Source organism: Microtus oregoni, unplaced genomic scaffold (genome assembly GCF_018167655.1).
Source record: "Microtus oregoni isolate MIOR12 unplaced genomic scaffold, Mior012 000018F_ref0000195, whole genome shotgun sequence".
NCBI lineage: Eukaryota > Metazoa > Chordata > Mammalia > Rodentia > Cricetidae > Microtus > Microtus oregoni.
This window is the reverse complement of record NW_024543077.1, coordinates 32,574,027-32,596,175: the sequence shown is the minus strand read 5'-3', so window position 1 is coordinate 32,596,175 and position 22,149 is coordinate 32,574,027.

The window sequence follows — 22,149 nt, the reverse complement described above, 5'->3', positions numbered from 1 at the left end:
AGCCAACCATATAGCCAACTTTAAAATTTTAGCTTTTACTCCCTACGTGCGCTGAATAAAGCATAAATTATTAGATCTCACGAGAAATATGTAATCGAGACTCCAAACAGTGATTTTGCTAATTGGTCTTCCACAACGTTTACGTTAGCCTAGAACTGCATAGAGAATAATGGATTGGCAGATTAGCTTTGTTTGTAGCAAATGACACAGCAGTTACTAAAACACGTGCAGACTGCTGGCTGCCTAACAAATATTCATTTTTCCATTCTCCTTTAAGCTAAGAGAACTGCTTTCATCTGACTACACTGCCATCCAGCTGGAGGCCACAGCTCAGAGCCATGCTTGTAGCTATGTTCAGTATGTGACTAAGGCCCGCTCCATGCATCTTAAGTTAAAGCACAGTGATGCTCGTGGGAAGTCTGTCTGTCTTCTCTTCTATCCTGTCCCTTGGGGCGAGAGCATACCAGCCTGTGCTCCCCAAGTATACTCGGAAGAGAAACAGATGGAAGTGTCCAGAACCTCTGACAATCATGAAGGCACCATAATAGTCTTGGGTTTTCTTAAACAGTGTAGTTGCAGGTGAGAAATGACCAATTATTTAGGCAATCTTGGAGTCTTGTCTTACTTGTTGCTGAGGTTCCTCCAAACGTATTCATAAACCTAGAGGCCATTCATAAACCTGGGCTATGTGATTTCCATTTAGACTTGGAAGATGTGGACCCTGGTATGGTCATCTTTCTGTACTTAGGGTTTTCGTTCCAAGACATCCTTCTTTCCAAACCCCCTCTCTACCATATGGACAACAACATACAGAAATTCCCAGTTTCTTCACAAAAAGTGATGGAGTATATAAATATAACTTAGGTACTGGTGTGGGACAATGGTCTGTATTCTGTCGATTATATTTTACATAAACGCTGATTGGCCAGTAGCCAGGCAGGACGTATAGGCAGGACAACCAGACAGGAAGTAGAGGCGGGTCAATGAGAAGAGGAGAATTCTGGGAAGAGGACGCAGTGGCCCAGCCACAGAAGAAGCAAAATGTGATGGCCTCACTGAAAAAAGGTACTGAGCCATGTGGCTAACATAGATAAGAATAACGGGTTAATATAAGTTATACGAGTTAATAAGAAGCCCGAGCTAATGGGCCAATCAGTTTATGATTAATGTAGACCTCTGTGTATTTCTTTAGGACTGAATGACTATGGGAACCGGGCAGGACAGAAAACCTCAGTCAACAATGTACTACTTTTCGTACAGTTTAGACCACGTCTAGATTACTGTAATACGTAAGAAAAATCAAAACGAGCCACTATATTGTGTTGTGTAGGGACCAATGATAAGTGAGCAATATCTAGGAAAAAATGCCAACTATCTTCTTTCCACTGTTGATTGAGTCAGTGGATGTGGAAGGAGGGACGACTACACTTATTTTTTAAAATGTCATAAGCAAAACCTGGAGAGATGGCTCAGTCAGTAAAGTGTTTGCTGCAGAAGCCTAAGGAACTGAATTAGGATCCCTAGCCCCCAGGGAGAAAGCCTGACATGATGTGTGCCTGTAATTCCAGCACTGCTTGGGGCAGAGACAGGCAGATCCCTGGCTTCAGCTATCTAGTCTAGCCAATCAGTGAGCTCCGGGTTCAGACGGTGTGATGGTTAGTTCTTGTCAAGTTGGTACAAGCTATAGACATTAGGAAGAAGGACTCTCAGCTGAGGACCTGCCTCTCTAGGATGACTCCGTGACCGTGTCTGGAAGGCATTTTCTCATTGCATGATTGATGTGGGAAGACTCAGTCCTCTATGAGTGGTATGATTTCAGGTTATACATGAAAGCAAGTTGAGGAGACTGTAGGGATGACTCTTTCAGAATTCCAGGGTTCAAGTCCTAGCACCTACGTGACAGCTCACAAATACCTGTAACTCCAGTTCCAGGAAATAGAACCTTCTCTTCTGGCCTTTGTGCACATCAGAAGTACTCAGGATACACAAACATACATGTAAGAAGAAACTCATGCACATAAAATAATGAAACAGTCTATAAAAAAGAAAGAAAGCCAAGTAGGCCGTTAAACATTGTTCCTTCATGGTCTCTATTCCGGATTTCCTTCCGATTCCTTGCCTTGGTTCTTGCAGTGACTTCCTTTAACGGTGGACTATAAAGCGCAAGATGAAGTTAACCCTTTCTTCCCAAGTTGGTTTTGGTCAGTGTCTTGTCATAGCAACAGAAACGCTAAGTAAAGCAGAACTAGGTATCGAAAAGAGGCGTGTGATTGTGACAGCTCTGTATTGTTCTAGGGAAGATTGATGGAAGCACTGGGGACTTTGGGCTGAGAAAGTCATCGAACACTTGGAGTTTAAAGGATTGTTTTGTGAGAATTTGGAAGTTAACGCTGAGAACAATGTGGACAATGGAAGCTTGGCTTGTTATGTTCCAGAAGGAAGCAAAGACGATCAGGGCTGTTCATGTGAGAGACTGGAAAAGAATCTGTGCTTTTCTGGGACAATGAATGTGGGCTAACTGGAACTGAAAAAAAAATCAGCCGTAGTTAATAAGAGACCAGCATCACTGAGACAAAATCTTCTGGGAAGTATTTTCTCAGGATCAGTGCTGTGGTCCCATGGGGCAAAGTGTGGCGTGGAAGAGTCTTCCACATGATATTTAATTTGAAGGCGTGAAGGGGAGAGTCGGAGTCCCTGAAGAGGCCGAGAAAGGCCACTGGTGAAGGGGCAGCCTAAGTTGCAGTGGGGATCCCAACATTTTCGAGATTCCAAGCCCGTGGGGTGACCGCCAAGGACAGCAGCAGCCCAGAGTAGAGTTGACTCTACGAGCCGTGTGTTGTGTGGGGGTGGCAGGTCCAGAGACGTGAAATATCGTCTACACCCTTTGCTACTCAGAGGCTCGCGCGTGAGTCCCAGATGCCAGACATTGCTGGACTCGGGTTTTATTCAAATGTGATTGTTTTTAGACCGCTGTTCTTCCCTTTAAACTAAGAAGGTATTTACGTTGTTGTTGTTGTTTTTGAGGTTTTTTTTTAAATTTCACAGGAACTCACAGTTACAAGACTTTGGATATTTTTAAAAGACTTCGAACTTTAAAAGTGTTTGAATGTTTAAAAATACTGTGGGGCCTTCAAAGTTATACAATGTTTTGTATGTGGCAGTAGCATGCAGTGTTGGGGATAAACAAGGAAAGGCTGTGGGTCAATGTGGATGTGTTTGTGTGATAGGCTAGCAAAAGGATCAGCAGCGCTGGTTATTTTTGTAAATGTGACACAGACGGGGAGTCAGCTGGGAAGACGGAGCCTCAGATTGGCCCGTGGACATGTCTACAGGGCACGTTTTTTGATTCATGATTGATGCAGGAAGGCCCAGCCTACTGTGGGCAGTGGCACTTCTACGCAGGTGGTATAAGAAGGCAGGCTGAGCAGGTCTTGGACAGAAAGAGAGTAACAAGTGTTCCTCTTAGCACCCACATTCTGCCGTGAGCTCCTGCCCTGGAGTTCTTTGATGATGGATAAAACGTGCAATCTGAAATGGACCCTTTCTTCCTCCCCAGACTGGTTGTGGCTGGGGTTTGCTCACAGCAACAGAAAAGCAAACCAGAACAGATATCATTGTCTTGAAAAAGTAAGGTAGAGAATGACTAAGGAATACAGTTAATGCTGCTCTTTGGCCTGCGTGTCATGTGCACACAAGTCCACATACACATATGTGTAGCCACACGCATATTTACATAGGAACATGTGCATGCACTCCTTAGTAAGGAAGCAGCAAAGACCATCACGTTGGTTTTAATGTTAGCTCGCCACAGATTAGGAGCATTGGAGTAGGGCGACCTGTCTAAAGAACCGTTCTGCTTGCTTTAATTGGTTTGGCAAGGCCCACCGAGGTAGGAAGCAGCCCTTTCAGGCGACAGCCTCTGCCTGCCTGGCTTGTTGCACACTCGTGGTGTTGCTGTGTATTTCTTCGCTGAGAGCAGAATCAGTACTTTTACGCTTCTATGTTGGGGCAGGGACCAAAGGTTCTTCCGAAACGCTGGGCTTTTAGCACCAGAATGGGACTACGGAGGCACCCTGTCCCGTGGAACCGAGTCACTGAGTTACTGCCCATTGTCGCCCCCTGTGTGAGGTAGGTAGTCTGGGACGACTGTGATTGTTGTGGCTCCCAGGCTCAAGGACTGATAGTCTTTTGAGCCTAGGGGAGGGGCTTCATTGAGGCTGGGGAAGAGGCTGCATAGAGGCTAGGGGGAGGGGCTTCATAGAGGCTAGGGGAGGACTTCATGGAAGTTAGGGAGGGGCTTCATAGAGGCTAGGGAGGGGCTTCATAGAGGCTGGGGGAGGGGCTTCATAGAGGCTGGGGAGGGGCTTCATAGAGGCTAGGGGAGGGACTTCATAGAGGCTGGGGAGGGGCTTCATAGAGGCTGGGGAGGGGCTTCATAGAGGCTGGGGGAGGGGCTTCATAGAGGCTAGGGAGGGGCTTCATAGAGGCTAGGGAGGGGCTTCATAGAGGCTGGGGGAGGGGCTTCATAGAGGCTGGGGGAGGGGCTTCATAGAGGCTAGGGGAGGGGCTTCATAGAGGCTAGGGGGAGGGGCTTCATAGAGGCTAGGGGAGGACTTCATGGAAGTTAGGGAGGGGCTTCATAGAGGCTAGGGAGGGGCTTCATAGAGGCTGGGGGAGGGGCTTCATAGAGGCTAGGGAGGGGCTTCATAGAGGCTAGAGGAGGGGCTTCATAGAGGCTAGGGGAGGGTCTTCATAGAGGCTGGGGGAGGGGCTTCATAGAGGCTAGGGAGGGGCTTCATAGAGGCTAGGGAGGGGCTTCATAGAGGCTGGGGGAGGGGCTTCATAGAGGCTGGGGGAGGGGCTTCATAGAGGCTGGGGGAGGGGCTTCATGGAGGCTGGGGGAGGGGCTTCATGGAGGCTAGAGGAGGGGCTTCATAGAACTTGAGTGCAGGCTGTTGAAAACCAGGCTTTGCCCACGAGAAGAACAAAGTAAACCCTCCTGGATCATTTTCAATCTACCAGGGGTTTCCAAAGACGTCTGCTTCTTTACTTCCTTCTCCCCTCAGGAAAATGTTACTGATTTTAAAGACCGGAACCCTGCAAAGAGTAAAATACAAACCCTTGGCATGCATGGAAGACCCTCACACTTCTCCCCGTCAGAGATGGCTTAGTAATGACTATAGTAAAGACCAACCCCTTCTGTGCACAACGGAAGCCACTTCCCTTCGTCTTTGGGATGGTTGTCTCCGTATCTCCAAAGTAAGATGTACATCCTGTCATCTTTACAGCCTTGTTCATATTCTCGTGTTCTGATTGTTCTGGTTTTAGATCCCACTTGCTCATTGGAACGAAACAAAAAGAACAGCCTGTTCTCTGAACAACCTGCTCTGTAGTTCTGGTTTCCTCGGCATTTCCCATGCAAACTCAACGTTTCTAGATGTTTCTTTGCGTTTATCTCCGCATTTCTAACTACTGCTTTGTTCTAGATATGACCACAAACTTCCTGCAATGGAAGACACAGACTTAGACTTCATTTTCTCCTGCTCTCCCAATGTGTTTGCACCACGATGCTCTTCCCAAATAATCACCCGGCTTTAACATTTGATTAACTGAACATTTAATTAAGATCATGTAAATACTGATCAAGCTAAGACACATGTTACACTATTACTGTATTGCCTTTATGGTGGGCATTTCGATTTTTCTCAGCAATTGATACCTGTGGAGCATTCAATGCTCCACACTATCCCCAAGTCTGCTTCCTGGGGAAGTCACCCCATAAAAATGCTGACCGTGATCCTCTAAACTGATTTCATAATCCATTAATCCTAGCTGATTTCATAATCTACGGTTGGAAAACACCGGCCTAAGGGTCCTGCTGTCTGAGGAACAGAGCTCCGATTGTGCGTCAGGGGAGAAAGCAGGGATCGCGGGGTCATCCTCAGCATAGCTTCCTGTTCGGCTCAGTTATCCTCTCCCTGCCCCCCTCACCCCACACCCCTTATCCTTCTGCCAGCAGACACTCAGTGCTGGCTATGGTTTTTTCTGAATAAACCTCCGTATCCCAGGTGGCTGTGTGGCTATTGATCGTCTGTGTTTGGGCCATAAAAGTGGTTGCTGGATCCAACACAGGCTTTCAATTTGTCTCAAACTTTAAATCTGTGCCTTGAACCCTCTATGTCAAAAGGACTAATGCTAACTGACCTCAATTCCTTTTCAGGGAAATGTCTTATTCACACCCAGGCTTCAGCTGTCTTACTCACACCTAGACTTCAGCTGTTTTATTCACACCTACCTAGGCTTCAGCCATCTTAGTCACACCTACGCTTCAGCCATCTTATTCACACCTAGGCTTCAGCCGTCTTATTCATACCTATGCTTCAGCCGTCTTAGGAACACCTAGGCTTCAGCCGTCTTATTCACACCTAGGCTTCAGCCGTCTTATTCACACCTAGGCTTCTCATTCCCAGTAGAACTGTTAACCTTCCTCTATTCTTTCCTACCAAATACGCTGGCCCATTTGTCTGTTGCTGCGTCATAAAACACCTGAGTATAACACATGCAGCCGTTGGTTCTCAACCTTCCTCATGCTGCGACCCTTTAATACAGTTCCTCATGTTGGGGTGACCCCCCCAACCATAAAGTTATTTCTATTGCTACTTCATAACTATAATTCTGTTACTGGTATGAGTCATAATGCAAATACTTGCTATGTTAGGGTATCTGTGAAAGGGTTGTTTGACCCCTAAAGGGCGGTAATTCACCAGTTGAGAAGCTCAGTTCTGGGGCATGGTGTTAGTCTGGTATGGCCCACTTGCTAGGTTGCAGTTGCCTTCCAGCAGAAGCAACTGTGACAGGAAAGAGCACATGGTTAGGATAGGTTAGATAGCTGAAAAGGGTCAAGCTAGTCTCTCTCTCTCTCTCTCTCTCTCTCTCTCTCTCTCTCTCTCTCATATATGACAGAATCTCACTAAGTAGACCAGGCTAGCCTCGAACTCACAGTGCTCTGCCTGCCTTTGCCTCCCAAGAGCTGATAGCAAGGTCGGTCCCACAATGTAAGACTTTGACCAAGTCTCCCTTCAACCTCTCCCATGAGAACCGCGATGCCAAGAGAACTGTAGATTCCTTCCAAGACCTCAGCTCACACAAGGACGGGATCACCTTGCACGGATCTCCACCAAGTGTCTCTGCGGCTTTCTGTAATGACGACACTGATGACTGAGCTGGCAGCCTTGGAACTCTCAGGAGACATGGACCACGGCAGGTTAACTGAGGGGTGGCATCTTCTCATGATCCTCTGCAGGCCCAGCGAGAGGACGGGCATGCTCATGGTCATTCTGCCATGCTTTGCTGGAACTTGGGGTCAGTCAGATCACCACGGTGGCTATGAAGTATGACAGGAGGCACTTGAGGTTTGCTTTTGCATCTTTTCCTGTGGGGATTTTTATGTGAGGAGCTTTGTTTGCTTGTTTTATAAAAATACAAAGTTAAACAGGCAGACCTGCGTCTGAAAAGTCCCAAGGAGCCAAGAAGACTTTTTTTTTTTTTTTTGTTTTTTTGAGACAGGGTTTCTCTGTAGCTTTGGTGCCTGTCCTGGAACTAGCTCTTGGTAGACCAGGCTGGCCTCGAACTCCCAGAGATCCGCCTGCCTCTGCCTCCCGAGTGCTGGGATTAAAGGCGTGCGCCACCACCGCCCGGCTAAGAAGACTTTTAAGTTTAAAGCTGATACAAGAGAGAGAAGCGCTAAAATAAAATGAGAGCAGATCAAATTCGTGGGAATTTAAAGCAAAAAGTACAAGACAGGCCAACAGAAGGGGGATTAAAACTGGCCATAGAGCTGAGGCCTGAGAGAAACAACCAGGTTAAAAAACCACTTCCCAGTTCCCCAACCAGCATGCTGTATGTCAAACATGCCCCAATCTTAGAGATAAAGGAGGAAGAAAAATGGCCTCTGCTCCACCCCGAAGAATTCACATCACTTACAAATGATGGAGCAAAATACATACACACAAATCAGTTCTGCAGTCCTTAGAATCCACTATTTTGCTCCTATCTCTTCTTAAAGAAGAGGTGAGTTATAGTTTAGTATGGCTTATGCTCACAGCTCACACTCTGTGGCACCCGTAATATCAACCCTGAAAGAGAAAGAGTTGTCATGGGGCCTGAGGAGCCGGCTCAGAGGATAAAGCTCTCACCACACAACCGGGAGGACCGAAGTTCAGACCTCCTGACCCACCCAAAGCTGACACAGAAGCTCACCGCTTTAGTCTGAAAGTGCCTTTTGGAAAAAGGGGGCAGTCACGGGGTTACCCCAAGAAACTGCAGCCGGCTACCTTGTCCTAAGCAGCTGTAAACAGGAGACCCCACTTAAAAGGGGGTGGAAGGTGACACAGGCTGGGGGTTGTCCCCTCACCTTGGCGCATGCAGTGTGGCATGGATGTACCCACGGCGTGACACGCAGATATCATACATACACGCAAGAAAGAAGACAGTCGTCGCCGCGAATGGCGGAGGCCCTTCCACTAGCCTTAAAACCACAAAGGCGGCAGAGACTCGCCTCCCTACCTTCCCCCAGCCCACGCTCCACCGATCCGGAGGCTTTGGCAGGGCTTGACAAGTGGGCTGGTCCTCCTCTCGGGTGTTGGCTCTGGACCGTACTGGTTTAATTCGTTGCCAATTAATCTTGTCAGGCAGCCTGCAGATGCCAGCTGTGGCTCAAACACCCCCACGGCAAATACCCACCCCACCCACTCACTGAGCCCGTGTCTCGTAGGTGCAGCCTTTGCTGCAAAAATGTGAGTACAATATTTTAATTTGGACCAACCTTAGGGCATCTGTTCTTCCTGAAAAAAAAAAAAAGGTTCAACACTCAGTGTATATACGTTTTGGTGCTTTCAAAAATAGAAAAATCCTATTTTGAATATGAGGGAGTTTTGAAAAACCAGTTTGAGAATAAATAACTCCATTGTGCTGTGTCAGGCTTGTTTGTGAATAAAAAGAAACATAATGGTCATTAGGGGAAAAACACCACGTCTGCTGAGCAGTGGGAGTGTGAATATTTGTACCTGTGTGAGGGAGAGGAGCCTGTGGGTTTGTGGGAAGTGGGTGCGGGTCACTAAGTCAGCAGGCGTGGGAGGAGGCTGGGCGCTGAGTCAGCGCCCGCCCGCCTGCCCTGCGGAGGGCAGGTATGTGTGGGCGGGCGGAGAAAGCAGCTCTGGCAACTTTGCATGCGAATATCTTAAGGAAACAGTCCACGCATTTTTCAAAAGGCTTAGAACGTTGGGTGTCAAAGCTGAAGCAGAGCCCGGCTGTTCAGGCGCGCTTACCAAATTGGTTGGTCTAAAGGTTTAACATGATGATTTATTTCTGACCTGTGTGTGTGTGGGGCGGGGGGGGGGGGGGTGTTGTTTTAATTTGCTTTTCGGGCTGATAATTGGTGGTGCACACTCCGATGCCTTTGGCAGGGCCCTTTTTCTGCCTGTCCCCTCTTGTAAGAGTGACCTCAGAGTCGCCTCTGCGCACATGTAGGACACAGAAGGTGTGCTTAGAATTTCCATCTAAAATGAGCTTTAACACCCCAGGAAGAGAGTGCCACCCTTCTAGCTGGACAGGGGATTTCAAATTTTACCCTATTCAAGTCTGAAAGAGAACGGAAACACGAAGCAGACAGGGAGCCATAGTCCGTGTCGATGAACTCCTCCGTGCTATGTACTTAGACACGGCGATCTCAGAAGGACTTGGCCATGGAGTAGGAGTCTACACAGCTTGATGAACCAAGCAATAAATCAGAAGCACGCCTGGGCGTGACATGGAAGTACACATCTGTAATCCCAGCCCCGGGGAAGCAGAGGCAGGCGGGTCAGGTTAACGCCGCTGGCCTCAGCTCTTAGGGAGTTCGACACTGGTCTGAGCTACAGAAGGTGCCGACTTACCACGCCAACAACGCAAGCCCAAACACGGACGGACGCACACAAGGGTGTTGGTCTTAATCCACAGCACCCTGCTGATGCAGGAGGGACGTGGGAACCCTGGGGGCAGAAGTTAAGTAACTGAGTGGATGGAGGGAGACATGAGCTGCTGAAGCAGCCTGGTGCAGAACAGGAAGCCCCGCTCTGGTCTGTGGACCGGTAGGAAGGTACGGGGAAATCACTGAGTCCCTGAGTTTCCTGGTTGGCAGGCAAGGAAGCCTCATAGGGCAGACCCTGGCTGAGGAACACTCCTCCTATCTCTGCTGGCCTGGCCTCTGTCCCTTGGAGCTGTTTCAGATGAGCTCGCTGCCAGCCCGGTGTCCAGACAGAGAAAAGAAAGTTGGGATTGTCTCTTTTCTTTCAGCCAATCCTATCCCAGACTTTTTGCCTCTCTCATCTCCTTTATTTTTAAAATCTATCTTTTAAGGCAGATGTTTTGCTGTGGGAACTTCTTCAGCCAATAGCCTTTAAGATACTGGCCCACTTTGGGCGTGGTCTCGTGTACTGTAAATGCAGATTTTAAGCGTGCGTGGGTCTCTTTGCTGCTGGGTTCAGTTCCAGTTCCCAGCACACGCAGAGGACTGCAGATCACTCCTCTTTCTGTAAGTTTATTCCTAATAAATAAACCTTCGTTATACCCCATTCTGGGCTAGTGTGGTACTCTCTTGTACCGCAACAGTTTGGTGTCCACGTGGCCAGAGTCCATGCCATTACTGGACCCTGCCCAGAAGGTCTGCAGCCGTCTCCCACAGCCGAACTGCCCCTCTGGCGGACAGCTGCACACTGTTTGGCTGGCCTGCCACGTGGCTGTGTGGTGACTCGGCAATTTCCCGCAGCTCTTTGTGAGAAGGGGTTAGTGTACAGACCTGACATGGAAGAAGGTGTATCCTGGCTGCCATAAGAAAGCAGGCTGAGCAAGCCCGGGAGAGCAAGCCAGTGAGCAACATCCCTCCATGGCCTCTGCTTCAGCTCCAGTACTGCTCCAGCTTCCTGCCCTGAGTTGGGCTTCCTGAGCTCTCTGCTTCCTGCCTGTGAGAAGTGAGCTCTTAGCTGCTGCTCCAACCCCCACCACAGACTGTCACCCTCTGAAACTGTCAACCCAGCTAAACCCGTTCTTTCAAGTGTTGCCTCGGTCACGGTGCAACCAATAGAAGAACGGATTGAGACTGGGCTCAACACAATGAAAACAGGATGGTGGTAAGATGCTCAGAGAGCCTTAGAGAAGCCAGGAGCACAGGCAGCTTAATAAAGAAAGGAGAGGAGTGAGCTGGTAGTGGCTGCCAGCCCCCTGAGGTGGCGAGCGGCCTCTGCCTGCTGCCCTCAGACCCCCAAGGTAGTTTCTGCTGGCGTAACCGCAGGAACTACTGGTAGGTAAAGACTCTGAGAGTCAGTGATCGACTGAGCTGCCTCCTCATCTTGTCCCGGATATGTGTGTCTGGGAGAACAGGAGGCTTTCCGTTTGGTGTCCTGAGTCAACACCCTTCACTGAGCAGTCACAGACTAGTGCTGAATCGCAGAACACAATTCTATAAAACTACAGGTTTCCTGTGCGCCAGCCCCCTCCATGGAAACGGCAGGCCTTGTCTTCTCGGACCTGTCACCCTCCTCTTCACCCGAAGGTGTCCCCTTGCCCGGCGATTGCTCTCTAAGCCACCCTTCTTCCCTTTGTAACTAACTCCTAGTTCGTCATAACTTCCTGCCTGCTGAATCCTCTTACCAGGCCTTCTTCAGTGTTCCCTCCCTGGGAAGTTCCCCTTGTGGCTTCTGTGGTGCTCACTGTGGGTGAGCTCACTGTGGGTACCTGCTGTGCTTCTCAGTTTCTGTTGTGGGCTTCTCTTTAACTGCCCCCTCTCCGAGGCAGAGCTGCTTAAGTATTCTTTCCTGGGCCTCTGGCCCCCCTCTCTGCACTCTGCCCCAGTGCTCTTAGCGTCAGTTAGCGCTCAGACACTCAACAGTCATGTATCTTCTGTCTTCTGCCTCCTTGAGCGCCATTCCTCCTGTCCAGTTACCTGTTCGTTTCTTGCTGCAGGGAAAAGAAGTGCCAAATAACACATGTGGACACCATGTCCACAGAACAAATCAAAACTTAATTTTCTAATTCAATATAAGCTCAGGTGCATTAAGAAGAGAATTCACACTGTGGTGACATTAATATGAAATTCAGAAACTCAGTGATAAATGATGGAACTAGGAGATAATTAGAAATAGAAGAAAAATCATTTCAGAAATGAACCCAAACCAGAAGAAAGATGACAACACACAAAATAATACAGATTCTGGCTTAAGAGAAATATAGGACATAAAGAGGCCAGTTTCAAATTTTCAAAAATTGAATGAGGAGAAATGAAATAAGTAAAAGTCACCCATAGATCATTGATGTCACCAGTGAAGATAGGCAAAAGGGACAACACAGACACCAAAAATATATATAATCTATATTTAAAAACTTTCCTTAAGGAAAAATAAATATGAATCCACATGTTGAAAAACAGCAATTAGCAGAGACTATTGACCCAGAACAGCAAACACCAAAATTTCATTCCAGAGCCAGACGTGATGACACACTTTAAAACCTAGCGCTCGGGATTCTGAGGCAAGAGGATTACAAAGCTAAAGTGGGAGAGACTGACAGGAAAATGAGTAAGCTTTACAGAAAAAGAAAGTATTCTGTTGGGAGTCAGCAAGTAATTTAGAAGGGTTAGAAAACTAAATTATCATCAGATTTGACAATATTTTAGAAGAAAATGGAAGAACATAGCTAAGAGAGCCAAGGACTAAAATGTGAGCCAACAAGACAGAATAATACTTATATTAATATTTAAAAGAGTGGTGGATATTGTTCTTATTAGTTCTTCATGAAGAATTGATTAGAGGAGGCATTTCAGGGATTGAAGATGATCAGAAAGACCTCAATGAGGTGGCTGGTTGATATGGTAAAATGATCAAGTTTACCTGAAGGATCAATACTAGTCAAAATCAAAAGTGATCATGATAGGGGACATTGTTATGGGCATCCCAAACAAGATAACAATGCCCATGGGCCAGTGAAGGGCATTTTTGTATTGTCATTCTGATCTTTTAGTATGAATAATGTGCCATAAAGTAAATGAATCGTGAGCTATTCCATCTACTATGATCTGAGTGTCTGTGTTTCCACCAAATTTGTATGCTGACCTAGGAACCTATACAAAAGGTCCTCAAGCAGCACCACTGTGGTTGTGGCCTGATAGGAGAGTGCTCAGTAGGAGTAGTGCTCTCATTAGAGGAGTCTAGGGAGCCTGGTTCACCCTTCTATCACAGGAGGGCACAGAAGGTCTTCTGGGAGCAAACAGATGGACCCTTGCCATATGCCCAAACGATTGGCACAGCCTTCTTGAACTTGTCTCCTTCCAGAAGTGTGAAAAGTAAATTTTAATTGATTATAATCTAATCATTTTAGAGTATGTTGTTATCATAATCCAAACTGGTTAAAGTACTATCTATGATGTACCGTTTAAGCGGGAAGCTTCATTGGAAGGTAAAGAGATTCAGATTTGAAAAGAACAGTAAAAAAAAAAATGAAAATAAACACCATACACAGTCCTAAATTTTAACTAGAAATATGAATCTGATCATTTTCACTTGTAAAATTTTATCTACAACAACTAACCAGCCTAGCAATGCTAAAATTTAACATCTGGACTGTGGGCTTGGAATTATATTAATAGTTCTTACTACAGAAAGCAGGTCTTTTGGGGAAAAAAAACAGACTCGATACATGTCTGAAGCATGAAGTATATAACAAACTTAAAACACCTGATGCCAAGGAATCTAGCAAAAGTTACTAAGCCATGCCAAAAGGGACTAGAAACCAATTCAAAAATAGCCCTAAGGTCCAAAGATGGGGCATTTGAGTTTTAAGAGGAAGCTGTTATTGACTGACAACTTCAGAAATAAGCCGTAGTTATGATTTTAAGAAACAAAGTATTGTTCTGCTTCTGTGGAGAAATTTCACTACCTGAAAATTAGCATGGATAGGAAAGGCAGCATTGAGCCTTTGAACTGTATCACCGGGTAGTCAAGTAGTAGACAAAGAGACGCGTCTCTTTACAGAATGTTTTCAGCCAAAGTGACTGGAATTTAATAGCACTATTTTGCAGTCCCCCAGGAAATTAATGGATTGCAGAAAGAAGGTTGGGCTGGTGCAGTTGTCTCCTGATCAAAGAACCCTTTGAGGGTTCATCTTGATTGTCCCCTTGATGGGACTTAAAGCCATCAAGGAAACAAGATTAGGTTAGCTGAAGTGGGAAGACATAGCCACCCCAAATCTTGGTAGTGCCAATGATATAAGGTCTCAGACTAAATAAAGTCAAGAAAGTGAGGCGAGCCCTAGCATTCACCTCTCTCTCTCTCTGCTTCCTGATTGTGGATGCCGCCACGTGATCAAAGCCCCCTCCCGCCACGCCTCCCTGCCCTGTTGGACTGTATCCAGAGAGCCATGAGCCCAAATCAACTTTTCCGTTTTAAAATCACTTTGTTGCTGGGCGGTGGTAGCGCACGCCTTTAATCCCAGCACTCGGGAGGCAGAGGCAGGCGGATCTCTGTGAGTTCGAGACCAGCCTGGTCTACAAGAGCTAGTTCCAGGACGGGCACCAAAGCTACAGAGAAACCCTGTCTCGAAAAGCCAAAACCAAAAAAAAAAAAAAAATCGCTTTATTAAACATTGCACAGAACAACCAGACAAAGGACTTACATAATGCTTTCCCTGTAGTTTTCATGATGGGGACGCCAACCTCCAGTTAGCGGGAAGGCAACTGGAGCCTTCCCTGGGAAGACGGGATTCAATTGCCAGGAAGCTGCGCATCTGGTGGCTGCAGATCTTCAAAATGTAAAGCAAAGGGAATGGTGGAAAAGCGAGTATAGAGCGCGGGGTGCTCGTAAGCCATACGAATGTTTAGCGTACAAAATGAAGTGTTTATGGACGGACTGGGGTCAATCAATTCTAAAGAAATGCACAGAGGAGATGTCTAATTTCATCGGGAGCCTACCATGCTTGCCGAGTGAGGAAAGGCTTGCCACTCAGCTCAGGGAATTTGTGGGGCGTCTAGAGGAGCCAGAAACGCCTGTTTCTCGATGCCATTGTTCACGGCAAGTGTGACTGCCATATTCTGCTCCTTGGAGTTTACATTTGTTTTGCATGGCTTTGAAACCTACTGATTTCACCTTAGATATAAAAATGAAAAGGAATCAAAATCTGTTTAGCAAAAATGATGATTGTCCCAACAACGGGGAATGTTCAACAGGACTCTCTTACCCGTATGGCCCAAGACAGAAAGTAGTGAGCGGGGCTGGGCTGTAGCTCAGGGGCAGAGTGCTTGCCTGGCATCCGGTACAAGGTCCTTGCAATCCCGGCTCTGCGAAGGATAGAAAGGGAGAAAACCTAAGGAAATTGTTCCCTAAAGGACCACAGGGAACAATTGAAGGCAGAAGGCATACCTCAAAATCCTAAAGCGACTCTGACATATGCGACCTCTTTGCTCTCATGTGACCTTAACTTTTCTACAGAGGAATAATTCTTGATAAAGATCCCGTGACTTGCAAGTTCTAGTACTTTTGAAACTCAGGACATAAAAGTCTCCTTTTTAGGGTCGGAGCTCAGTTGTAGACACTTGCCTGCCCTCCACAAAGGCCTTGGTTCCGTCTCCTGAGCCACTCACAAGCACACAAGATCCAACTAGCCAGCAGTCAGACAGACAGACAGACAAACACCAGGACTTGGAAGGTTTATGCAGGAGGGTTTTGAGTTTCCAAATCGCCTAGGTGATAGCCAAGCGACCCTGTCTCAAAGCAAAACAGACAATTCCTTGACCTTTTATAAGCTTGATGCTAATTGTTGCTGGGGAAAAAAATAGTCTTAAATATTTAGATAGCTTCTTAGGCAAATTATCTTTGAGTGTGGGCTAAAGAAAAAAACAAACAAACAAAAAAAGGAGTGCCGTCGGAATCCTGCCATGAACTGTGTGAGCATGTGTTTCCACGGGACACACCTGCCCCGAGGTTAGGAGGGACAGATTCTAACACGCAGAGTGCCTGCTTCCTTGTCCTTCCTCTGTCTCTCAATGGCGTATTGCCAATATCATTTCAAGTGGCAAGTGACCTAGTTAGCAGAATACACTCACATTAGACAATCCAAATTAGTCACTGTTCCATAAACCCTATCTCTCTCTTTAGTTTTCCTGCCCTCTCTCTCTGTCTCCCCCTTCCTTTCTTTCTTTCTTTCTTTCTTTTTTTCTTTCTTTCTTTCCTCAACAAATTCTACTTTTTCGCTTACTTTCCTCTTTATAACCTACCCGCCTTGGTTTGTTTTTCTTCTCTTCATGGTCAGCACCTCAAACATCGGCTTCCTATAGTGTGGAATGATTAACGAACGATAAAGCTGTCCTGCCGGCGGACGGAAACAGATCGGTTGAAGGGAAATAACTGAGGTAGCGGCAGCTCCAGCCTTGATTCAATTGGTAAATTTGAAAATAGAAAATGCATTTGTAAGAGACGAAAACAACCGATCTGCGAACACCAGGAGAGTTTAGATTACTGTTTCTCTCACATTTGTGCAAAGTTTTGGGAGCTCTCAAAAAAAAGAAAAAAAAATCAGCATAGTGACCTGCCCTGTCCCCTACTCTCCAGCTTTTGTCTCCTGTGAAATTACTTGCCACGGTGTGCCTAGTGACCACCTTGATAACTACGTGAAAGAATGGGGGCTCGGGCTGGAGAGATGGCTCAGAGGTTAAGAGCGTTGCCTGCTCTTCCAAAGGTCCTGAGTTCAATTCCCAGCAACCACATGGTGGCTCACAACCATCTGTAATGGGGTCTTCTGGCTTGCAGGCATACACACAAAAAGAATATTGTATACATAATAAATAATAAAATATTTGGAAAAAAACAAAACAAAAAAAAAGAAAGAAAGATTGAGGGCTGGTCGTTTGAAAATGGGAATAGCAAAGGAAGCCTGCTTAGATCAAGATGAAAGTTTCTTATTCATGAGAATAAGGGGGATAGTCCAGCCCTCCCACATCTGGTCACAGCTGTGTGATAACCCAGTTTCGTCCTCCATGAAAATCTTTTTTGCTATTATGTGCAGAAAAATCTTAAATAAAATGTCCAACAGACTCATAGTGTTAGGGGACAAAGCTGGAAACAGCCTGTCCTAAAACACTGAACTTAAAGTGAAAAGGTCAGTTTGCAGCCGGGCAGTGGTGGTGCACACCTTTAATCCCAGCACTCAGGAGGCAGAGACAGGTGGATCTCTTTGTAAGTTCGAGGCCAGCCTAGTCTACAAGAGCTAGTTCCAGCGTAGGATGCAAAATTACAGAGAAACCTTGTCTCGAAAAACAAAACAAAACAACAACAAAAAAGTCAGTTTGCCTTGAACTGAGAGCATGGGGCAGAGTAATTTTCCTTGTTTAAGATACTTTGCTGCAAATTCTGGTTTTGGTAGCTAGAAATATCCCCAATAATACGTCCCTTCAAGATTCGGGTAGATGTGACCGGTAGGTCAGAGCCTGTGAGTCACACCAGAGGACTGAAAACATTGAAAGGTATGAAATGATAATATTACTATTATTCCTTACCTAATTTCACAGACTTTGCTGAATTCATCAAGAGTCCGTTTAATTTCAAGTAGGTGAGCTCCATAGGGCAATGTGATTAATAACATTAGAAGTGCATCAGGGAATGGGAGAGATGACTCAGAGCTTAAGAGCACTGGCTGACCTTCCAGAGGTCCCGAGTGTAATTTCCAGCAGTCACATGATAGCTCACAACCATCTATAATGAGATCTGATACCCTCTTCTTGCATGCAGGCTGAACACTGTGTACATAATAAATACCACAAGGACATTTGCTCAACTATGTTCATAGCAACTGTACTTGTAATAGCCATAACCTGGAAGCAACCTAGGTGCCCCTCGGTTGAGGAATGGATAAAGAAAATACAATACATCTGCACAATGGAATATTACTCAGCTGTTAAAAACAATGATGTCATGAAATTTGAAGGTAAATGGATGGAACTAGAAAAAAAAATCATCCCGAGTGAGGTAACTCAGACCCAGAAAGGCAAACATGTGTGTACTCCTTTATACATGGATATCAGCTGTAAAGTAAAAGATAGCTGTAGTATAATCCACAGGCACAAAGAGATTGGGTAACAAAAGGGGGTTCAAGGTGGGGTGCACAGAACTCCCTGGGAAGGGGGAACAAAAGAGATTTTGTGAGTGAGCTGAGGGCAGGCAAGGCTAGGAACATGAGTGTTGGGAGCAGTGAGACCCAGATCCTGAACTTCTTGTAATCCCCTGATCTGAGTGCCTACATCTGCTCTGAGCACGAGACCTTCAGGAGTTCCTGACGGCAGGAGAGTGGTTTCTGGTGGGTTTGGCTGGGGCGTGGCTATCTCTATATAATCTGCCCCAGAACATAATAAAGGGAGCATTCTTGGGGAATTCGAGGATGACCCGTGTCTCTGTCTCTCTGTCTGTGTGTGTCTGTGTATTTTAACCTCCAGCCCCCTTGCCCGAAGCTCACGAACTGAGTGCCAGCTCACAGAGCACAGACACAGGGGCGCGGTGCGCGGCAATGAGAAATTAGGTTGGGTGTGTGTGGAAGGAGAGAGTACTGAAAGAGACTACTGGAAAGAAGGGGGCATTTCAGGGCCAGCGAGGGAATCTCCCAGGAATCTATAAGGATGACCCCCAGCTAAGACTCCTAGCAATAGCCTATACATAGCCTAACTGGCCGTTTCCTGTGACCAGGCATGTAGAGGGAGTGGAAAACCAACTCAGCCACAATACCTTCAACCTAAAGTCTGTCCTACCCATGGGATGTGCTGGGTGACCTAGAGAGTAAGGAAGTGACCAACCAATGCCTGGTCTAGCCTAAAACCCATGCCAGGATAGTAAGCCCATCCCTGGCATCAGCTGAAACACCAGGACACATAGGCTGAATGACCCAGAGATCCAGGATAGAAACAAACATGACCCGAAGTGGGGAAATGTCAACGTAATGATGTCTAACAATTGTCTGCTATACTCATAGATTGGTGGCTATTGTTGTCAGAGAGGCTTCGTCCAGCAAATGACAGAAGCAGACGCAGACCCATGACCAGAACTTCAGGTGGAGCTCGGAGAATCCTGTAGAAGAGGGGGGAACAGATTGTAGGAGCCAGAGGGGTCAAAGACACAAGACAACACACAGGATCAAGTAACCTGGGATCACAGCAGCTCACAGAGACTGAACCGCCAACGAGAGAGCCTGCATGGGACTGACATAGGTACTCTACATATATGTTACAGTGTGTAGCTTGGTCTTGGGTTAGGTCTTCATATTCCTTTTGCCAGGGGGTACTGTCCACATGTTAAGTTTTGCAGCCCGAGTAGTACTTCCATTATGGAGTCAGTTGTGCTAAGGACTGAGGACCGACCAAGCTGTGGACTCGATTACAGAAGCATTGCTATGCTATACAGGTATGAAATAAATGCCTGTATTCAGTATAAAATTCACTATTGAGAACATCTGGGCAGAATGGTGTAAGTACTACACCCACGGAGCCGTTTCCCATAAGAACTGGACACGCCAAGCCTTCCCAGCCCTATCTATATTTCCTTAAAAAGTCTTCAGTGTTCCTCTGAGGTTTACACTAACACAATACACTTTCCTTTTAGCTGTAATTTTAAATTAAAACATACAAAAATGAGTGTCAGTGGGATATTTTCATATATATAATTATATTTTTCTTCTTTCCCCGCACGCTCCTTCATTTCCCCGCCCCCCTCTTTCTGTACCCATCTCCCCCAATACTCCCCCTTCTGCTTTCACCTCACATCTTCTATTCCATCTCTTGCTCCTTCCACTCCTCACCCTCCACACCTCCTTCTCCTGTCTCATCGTCCAACTGTCTACTTCATGCCATGTATATGTTTGTAAAATTTTTAATATAGATTCTGCTCATGAGAGAAAGAAAAGCCTGTTGTCTTTCTGCATCTGACTTGCTCCACTGAGCATCCTAATCTTCCGTTTCCCCATCATAATTTCATTCTTCATCTCTGATGAATATTCCTTCGGCCGTCATCTGCTGACGGTCATTGAGATAGGTTTCGTATTTTGGTTATTGTGAGTAATGCAAAGATAAACATGGATGCGCTTCTCTGGCTTCGACTCAGTATAGTTGGACCATATGGTAGCCCTGTTTTAGACTTTCTTTTGAGGATCTTCCATACTGATACCCATGGCAGCTGCATTAGTTTACACTGCAATCAGCAGTGAATAAGGGCTCATCCTCACCAGCATCTTCACCAGCATCTTCACCGCATCCGTTGGTGTTTCTTTTCTTAAGACAGCCATTCTTGATGGGATGAGATGGAATCCCAAAGCAGTTCTATTTGTAATTCTCCAATGGCCAGTGTATTGGCTGGGGTTCTCTAAAGGAACAAGACTGACATAAAACAAACAAGATAATACAAAGAAAGTGGGTGTTTATTAGAATGGTTTCCAGGCTGTGGTCCAGCTAGTCCACACTGGCTGTCCATCAACAGAAGAATCCAATAGTGGCTCAGTCCCTGAAACTGGATTTCTCAGCTGGTCTTCGGTATACACTGCAATCTAGAAGAAGTTAGGTTCTAATTCCAGTGAAGGACTGAGCTTACCAGCAAGGTAAGAGCAAGCAGCCAAAGACAGCAAGCCCCCTTTTTCCTTGTCCTTTCTGTAGGCTGCCAGGAGAAGGTATGGCCCCGATTGTAGGTGGATCCTCCCACCTCAAAAGATCTGAATTAATACTTTATATCCTCATCTCAACAGATCTGGATTAGAAGTGGGTTTTCCCGCTTCAAGTAATCAATTAAGAAAAGATCCTTCCCAGGTGGACCTAGCCCCTTGGATTTCAGTTAATCCCAGATGTAGTCAAGCTGACAACCAAGAACAACCATCACAATCCCTCCCCGCCTTGTGAATTTGACACACAGTCGTATCTCCTATGCCGTGATTGATTTTCAAATGAAAACAATGGCCAGGTCCTCATTGCACCTAACATGGCGTGACTAGCCTACATACCACTGTAAACACATTACACATTTAACCAGACCATAGCTACATCTAACATGAGTTGACTATGCCTTTTACAACCACAAAGACATTATAAATTTAGAATAGGTGGCAATGTCCCTTGAGGGACCTTCTTTGAATATCTCAAATTTATATGTGATAAACCGATGTTCTCTTAATTGATCCTGTATCACATGGTAAAGAAACAGAGGAAAGAGAACACAAATATCTGCACGAATCCATTCTTAACAAAATATGGCAGAAACCTCATATTGATTATATCCTTACTACTGTAACTGGTCACGTGGCCTTGGTAGGTATCGCTAACTACCTTCCTCAACTACTCATTTCCTCCGGAGATCTGATACTGTTTTTCTCATTCACTATGTTCCCTGGCAGAGGCAAATCTAAAAGCTTCCATTTAGATCTCCAACCATAAGAGCCCACACTCCACAGGCCAGGGAACCAATGAGAGAACTCTACCGACTTCTAAGTGGACCTAGCTCGATTCAGCATTCTGGGACTGAGAAATAACCACCTGTGAGTAGGACTTGAGCCCAAACTCCATTAACACCAGACCTCCATAAGCCTCTCCGATAACTGGCTGGCCGCAATGTTTCTTGGGATCTCCCGGAATCAGCATCAATTCAGAACCAGTATCCAATAGACCCCTAAAAGTCTGATGGTTTCCTTTCCCCCAGTGTACAGTAACCCTTCCCCCTTCCCCTTTAGGGAAGGACTGGGAAAAGGTGAACTGTAAAACTCAGGTATCTTACCAAGGTCCTTCCTCAGGGGTACTTGGTTGGACCTTCATTCTGGTGTTCTGGGTCTGCAAACCGGCTCCAAATCTGCAAATTGGTTCTCAGACCAAAAGTCCCTATGGCCACAATCCAATGTAGGCTTTTTTTTTTCATTTGTTTGAGAATCTTTCCACATATACAGATTAAACAAAAATGCATGGGCTTAGATACAGCAGTTAAGCATCGAAATTTCCAAATTTGTTGTTGCTTTTTTTTTTTTTTTCAGAAAAGGAAGAGAGAGGAGGGAAGGAATGAAAAGAAACTGGCTTTTATTTAAGTGGGATTTGCTGGGTTTTATTTCCCAGAGGCC